We start from the raw sequence: 7,325 nt of genomic DNA, 5'->3' as shown, positions 1-7,325 counted from the left end.
ATATACATATATATATATATACATATATATATATGTATATATATATATACATATATATATATATGTATATATATATACATATATATATACATATATATATATATATAGTAGCTGTATATGTGCACAATGCGGTGGAATGTAAAATTTAAGGAAAACCAAGAATATAAAGTTAATGCAACTATTATTTACATTGTTTTAAATACTATAAACAATACAAGTCAATTTTATTTACCAATGAGCACATGGTTAGTTCTTGAGAAAAGGATCTCTAAAAATCTTTGTTTTTCACGATCTCATACTAGTCTTCTTTCCGTTATAATCATATATTTATAATCCTCCTCTAAAGTCCAAAATATGACAAGAAATTTATGATCATTTGGGTTGTATTGCTGGTAGAATACAAAAAGCCTTCCCAAATGTTACATTCCACTTGCTTGATATGTGCTCTATGACACTTGACCATCCTTGCCCATTGTAACTTCATGATGAATCCATTATGTATAAGTTGAAAATGCAAGAAATATATATATCTCCACAGTCGTCATCTGACCAACCTTCTCACCGTCTTCTTGCACTAGATGAAGTTTTACATGATGACGTTAGGACAATCTTCCACTAACGTTGTAAAGAGCTATAAACTACTAAAGCTTCACAAACGGATAATTTGTTTAACATAAACATAGGCAAATAGATGAGCCTCCATTTCAAATCTTCCCCATTTGTTTCAAAATCTTGGTACAAAACATAAAAGCAATCAAGCTCCAGGAGACAGTAAAAAGGAAAACGGTCAAGGAGAAAATCCCGACGATCAATTAAGAAATGCGTTAAAAACGAGGAGATAACTCCATCAAATTTCAACATGTGTGAGTTTTAAAACTTGAACTTGAGTAAATCTGCTATAGTTTTCAAGATTACAATTTACAAGCTTCTGAAATTAGTACAACATTTCGTTAATGGATACAATAGTCTAGATTATGTTATAATGAATATATATATATATATATATATATATATTTTCCTATGAAATATTAATGGCATCAAACCTTAAAGTTTTTGGTAGACCAAACGTGTAGATGAACTGAGTTCTAGTGAGAAGAGAAGTTTTTGTGAGAAGTGTAAAAAGAGATCTTTATTTTTGGATCAATCATAATTGAATATCAACATTAATGGGGTGCATATAATGAGATACACCAGATCAATTCCCTCGATTCATGGGTGGACATGAGATTAAAAATGATCAAAGGTACATATCTATTCTTACGCTTCTCACCATAAATTCTCTTCTCACACGATCCTTCGCCACACATAGATATTATAAATTTTGAATGCAAAAATTTAAAACTTAAAAGTGGCTTATTTCATCCAAAAAGGTCGAGATACATCACATATTTCACTAAAAGATAACATTTATCACAATAAATTAACTATGACAAGATTAAAGAAAACAAAATTTTGAAGGAGGGAATTTTAATAGGTAGGAACATCACGTATAAAAAGTTTTAACTTCATCTCAAGAGCTTCACATGCATCATATTTTACTATTTCCTAACAGCCAATGTCCTACCAAGAAATCTTGATCCAGTTACATGACAATTAAGAGGGTGTTTGGTTAAAAATATTGATCATTAATTAATAGGAATGAAAACAAAAGAATCTGTTAGGTTTTATGTAATTTACTGAGTTCATTCTTCCAGAAGTCCAGTTTTTCATTCGAGATTAAACCGGAAAGGAATGAAGATTCATTTTTATTTTTCAATCACAATCATTTTTATTTTCATTTCCCTGCTACAACAAACACTTCCTAAAAGAATATTAATAAAGGGCACAACCTTTGCGGAGATGGCAATGAGACCATATAAGATTGGTTGCATGAATTTTTATTTTGCAAAGCAACACTGTAAACATCATTAAGAAACTCATCCATAACAATGCTTTTGCAGTGGCATGCACACATAAATAAGTGGACACCAATCAGGGGGTATGTTTAATAAGCACCTGAGCAAACACCCATCCAATAAGCCAATCAATGTCAGTTTTATGATTAGCAAATGACAAGAACATGTTCCTTACCTGAAAAGAGAAGTGGGTTAGGCAAAAATATTGTGCAACAACTACATATTCTTTACTGTTTGATTTTATAGTTTTAACAGATTTGAACATTAACATGATTATTATTWTGAATACAGTAACATAAACGTAAAGAAAGCMSMYWRMAWCAAACATATAAACTTCTACCAATACATATCTAAAAGATAAACAAGAAATACTAACTYGGTTATVTGATGAAGAAGATCTTAGACAGATCTTACAAAAGAGAGAAATATCGAGAGAGGAAATCTTGTATACGAAAAGTTTAGTGAATATGGAAAAATGAGAGTTATGAGCTAAGCATCCGGCTCCATCCCCTTTATATATGTATTGGGAAATGTCACGAACAGCCCTTGTAGAATCCAAACTCTTGCTCCGCTACCCTTTGATATATCAGAAATGTGAGGCGCAGTCCTTGTAATTATCATCCAGCTACCACTTTGACTAATGTACATATTCAACCCATATTTGTCAGAAACCTAACAAATAAAGGACATTCAAAGATAAATTAGTCAACAATTCAAGATTGGAAACTATATATGAACTTTTAACACCCGCTCTCAATCTTGACGTTTAAATAGATCTATCATTTTTAACTTTGAACACATGTAATTGTGCTGATTAACACCAAGAATTTTAGTCAAAATATATGCGGTTTGTTCAGAAGAATGAATTTTAACAATCTTTAATACACCTCTACTAATTTTTTCACGAATATAGTGTATATCTATCTCAATGTGTTTTGTTCTTTCGTGGAAAACTGGATTATTAGCAATCTGAATAGCAGATTTGTTATCACAGAAAAGATTTACAAGAAGAAGATTATTAACGTTTAAATCAAATAGTATTTTGAGAACCCAAACAATTTCACACGATACAGCAGCCATGGCTCTGTATTCAGATTCTGTTGAAGAGCGTGGAACAGTGTTCTGTTTCTTACTTTTCCAAGAGATAATAGAATTCCCAAGAAATAAACAAAAACCTGTAACAAATCGACGAGATGAAATACACTTACCCCAGTTAATTACTCCAGATTCTTTCATTTCCATGTAAAGATCATTTCCTTCACGAGTCTACATAAGCAGTAAGATTAAATGTATATGACCTTGTAAGACTGACTCCCTTTCCAGGAGATGACTTTAGATACCTGAGAATTCTAAGCGCAAGTTTTAAGTGAGACTGTTTAGGAGCATGCATAAACTGACTTAAACAATGCACAACAAAAGCTATATCAGGACGTGTTCCAAGTAAATCAATCAATATTCCTATTAATTTTTGATAACCCGAATAATCAGCCAAAGGAGGATCCTTTGAACTATTTGAATCAGAAATGACTAAATTAACATCCATTGGAGTACTAGACGGTTTACATCCCAAATAGCCAAAATCATTTAACAGTTCCAAACAATATTTTCTTTGGGACATGCACACACCATCAATACAATCTAGAATTTATTCCTAAAAAGAATTTTAATTTTCCTAGATCTTTTATCAAGAACTTACTTTTCAAGTACTCTTTGAAAATGTTAATTTCATTCATACTATTCCCATTCTAGCTTTGTACCTTTCAATTTCACCATTAGACTTATATTTGATTTTATACACCCATTTACAGCCTATAGCTTTTCTATTACTAGGCAAGTCAGTGATAAACCAAGTCCCATTCCTATGTAAAGCCTCCATTTCTTCATTCATAGCATTTAACCAATTTTGATCACAACAGGCTCCTTTAAAAGATTTAGACTCAACAGATTTGTTTAAATTTGAAATAAAACAAAGATTTTCAGACAAAAGACACGAGTAGTTCACAACTCTTTCTATCCCATACTTAACCTTCCCTTCAATAACAAAATCATCATACTTACGAGAAAAATTACTAGGCCTAGAAAATATTCCAAGAGATTGAGTTTGGGTTTGAACACCCTCAAATTATGACCAGTACCATCATTACTAGTATCAGTAGGTAAAACAGCCTCACGAAGAGAACTGGCAACCGATCTAGGGCTGCCCAATGGCTCCCAACTAGTAACTCTATTAAGATGCTCCTCTTGAGAAGTATCTGGATTATCTTGAACATCAGAGCTGCCTAGTGACTGATTATAATCAGTCCTAGAGGGGCTACCTAGTTCTCTACGGTTGCTGTTATCAAAATTATCTCTATCATTGGGCTCAAACACAGTAGGTCCAGTATTCTCATCATTGGGTCCCACAACATCAAGCTCATTAGAAGAACTAGTAATAACGTCAAAAAAATTCAAACTATCAACATCATTATCAATCAAATCAGCTTTGTCATTACTCATCTTAAATGGAAAAATGTTTTCATAGAATTTTACGTCCCTGGAAAAGATAATTTTTCTTGGTTTCTAGACTATACAATCTATAACCCTTTTTTGAATTTGCATTTCCCAACATAACACAATTTTCAAATCTTGGCAAAAACTTATCAGACAAGTTGTGTATAAGTGCAAAACAGAGACAACCAAAATTTCGCAAATGAGTAAGGATAGGCTGAAACCCATAAATTTGCTCGTAAGGACTCTTACCGTTTAAAAGAGATGTGGGAATTCGATTTATCAAATAGGTGGCAGTTAAAATACTCTCACTCCACATGTTAAGGGGGACTCCTGCTTGAAACATGAGAGCCCGGGTAACATTTAGCAAATGTCTATGCTTACCCTCAACAACCCCATTTTGTTGGGGTGTATAGACACACGATGTTTGATGAACAATACCCTTGGACTAAAAAAAACTCAGCTAATTTGTGATTAGTGAACTCAGTTCCATTGTCACTCCTAAACACTTTTATGACTTTTCCAAGCTGAGTGAACAACATATTACAAAAATTTTCAATATGATCATAAACCTCATTTTTTCCTTTCAACAAATAAACCCACACTGCGCGGGTTAAATCATCCATAATAGTCAAGAAAAATTTATATCCCTCTCTACTTTGAGTATGATAAGGTCCCCATACGTCTAAATGAACGAGTTCACCATGACTTTCGGACCTATGAATGCTAGTAGTAAATTTCTCACTTGTTTGTTTCGCCTTATGGCATATTTCACACGGACCACTACTTTCATTTCCTATCTTTAGTTTGTCTTTTAAAACATAGAAAACTTGATCAGCAGGGTGACCGAGTCTACTATGCCATAGCAGAAAAGAGACAAAACAAGTCATACCACATTTATTAAAGGAGAAAGGAACACTATTGCTAAGATTTTGATCAAAGAAATATAGTTCTCCATCCTGATTACCAATCCCCATAGTGTTCTGCTGCAGATAGTCCTGAACATAACACTTTGTTTGATCAAATTTAACACACACCTTATTATCTCTGATGAGCTTACGCATAGATAAAAGATTGACATTGAACTTAGGGACCACTAAGACATCGAATAGGGTCACATTATTGGATAGCCTCATGTTTCCTATTTTGTTAATTTTAGCTTTAGTCCTGTTAGGATGACTAACTCTAAGGTCCAAATCAGTGACATCAACAACATTTTCTAAATTGGAAGAACTAGAGGTCATGTGCTGATTAGCTTCAGAGTCTATTATCCATCCATAGCAAGAATTAGGAAACATACCTGCCATATTGGCAGATGCCCCTTCAGTGGTAATTTTGGGATTGATTAAGTTCAAAATCTTAGCTACCTGTTCTTTAGAGAAAACAAAGGAGGGATTTGAAGTGGTAGGATCAGAAACAGAGGCACTTCCAACTGAAGGTTTGAAAGTTTGACTTTGTGATTTAAGGTTTTGAAATTGTGGTTGAGGTCGAGGCCGATTTTGAAAATCTTTTGGTCCTATCAATTTGAAACAACGTTCAATAGTGTGACCAGAGTTGCCACAATGTTTACAAGTAAGACCAGTTGGATTTCTTCCAGGTTTTCTTCTATTTTCGAAAGATTTACTTAAAAAGGCGGAATTTTGCGTTTTAACGCGATTTTGACCAGAATTGACCCCCCTATGAGATTCCTCCCTAGATACTAAAGAAAAAGCAGTTTTAACAGACGGGAGGGGATCTCTAGTTAAAATATTCCTCCTAATAGGCTGATAAACGTCATCAAGACCCATAAGGAATTGCATCAGTTTAATAAGTTGACTGTGTTGTAAAAAATCATGTGATGCATTGCAAGTACATGAGGGAAGTTTTATCAAAGCGTCAAACTGTTTCCAAAAAGAATTAAATTTATGGTAGTATTCTAAAATAGACATATTATTCTGACTTAATGAGTTTATCTTTTGATAGAGATTAAAAGTCACGGACCCGTCAACCTTATCGTAAGTCTCCTTTAATTCCTCCCAAACTTAAGAGGACAATTTTGAAAAAACTTGACCAAGGAATAAGTCTTCTGTCATAGAACTTAAAATCCATGACAGGACTACAGAATTACAGCGATCCCATTGTTTCTCAAGGATAGGATCATTGTCAGGATGGATACAACTACCATCAATAAAACCTATTTTATTCTTAGTTTCCAAAGATAAGACCATAGCACAAGACCACACACGATAATTTTCAGTCCCACATAGTTTGAAAGATAAAATGAATGCTCAACTAGTATCGCTAGGGTGTAGGTACAGTGGGTCTCCAAAGTCTAATTTAGCGACCTTGGATTCCACTGGACCTGAAGGCCTAGTAATGACAAGAGGAGTTTCCATAAGAAAAAAAAGACACACAAAAACCAGGAACTAAACTGCTTAGATGCAGGATTCCTAAAACACTTATAGTGCTAGGTCAAGCCAACAGAATAGACCTATAGCAAGAAAACAACAAGGGCACACAAGAAAAGGAGAAACAAGCTTACCACAAAGATCTTTAACAGAAGGTTAAAGAATAACAAAAAACAGATAAACCAACCACCATAAGAATATAATATTGCTTAGAACAGAAAATTAATGCTACTTATCAGAGAGGTGCTTCCAGAAGGTACCTGCACAGATAAACAGAGTTAGGGTAGCAAAACATAAAGTCAAATCTGAAGTAAACCAGATCTTGACAATCAAGAAATATCACAATGTATGCCATAACAGATAAAAGAAAAGAGAAGATCACGAATAAGGAGCCTAAGTAGATCAATCAGATCTAAAGAGAGAGGCTCACTATACTCGATCATATCAGATATGAAAACATGCGGTGCATATATGTGTAAGCAATATAGGATCTGGAAATGGGACACAGATGAAAGAAGAAAAAGAAATATATGTTCATTACAGCAGTGATGTGGAA

Source organism: Cynara cardunculus (assembly GCF_001531365.2).
Source record: "Cynara cardunculus var. scolymus isolate 2C chromosome LG 5, CcrdV1, whole genome shotgun sequence".
In the NCBI taxonomy this organism is placed as follows: Eukaryota; Viridiplantae; Streptophyta; class Magnoliopsida; order Asterales; family Asteraceae; genus Cynara; species Cynara cardunculus.
This window is presented reverse-complemented; position numbering follows the sequence as displayed.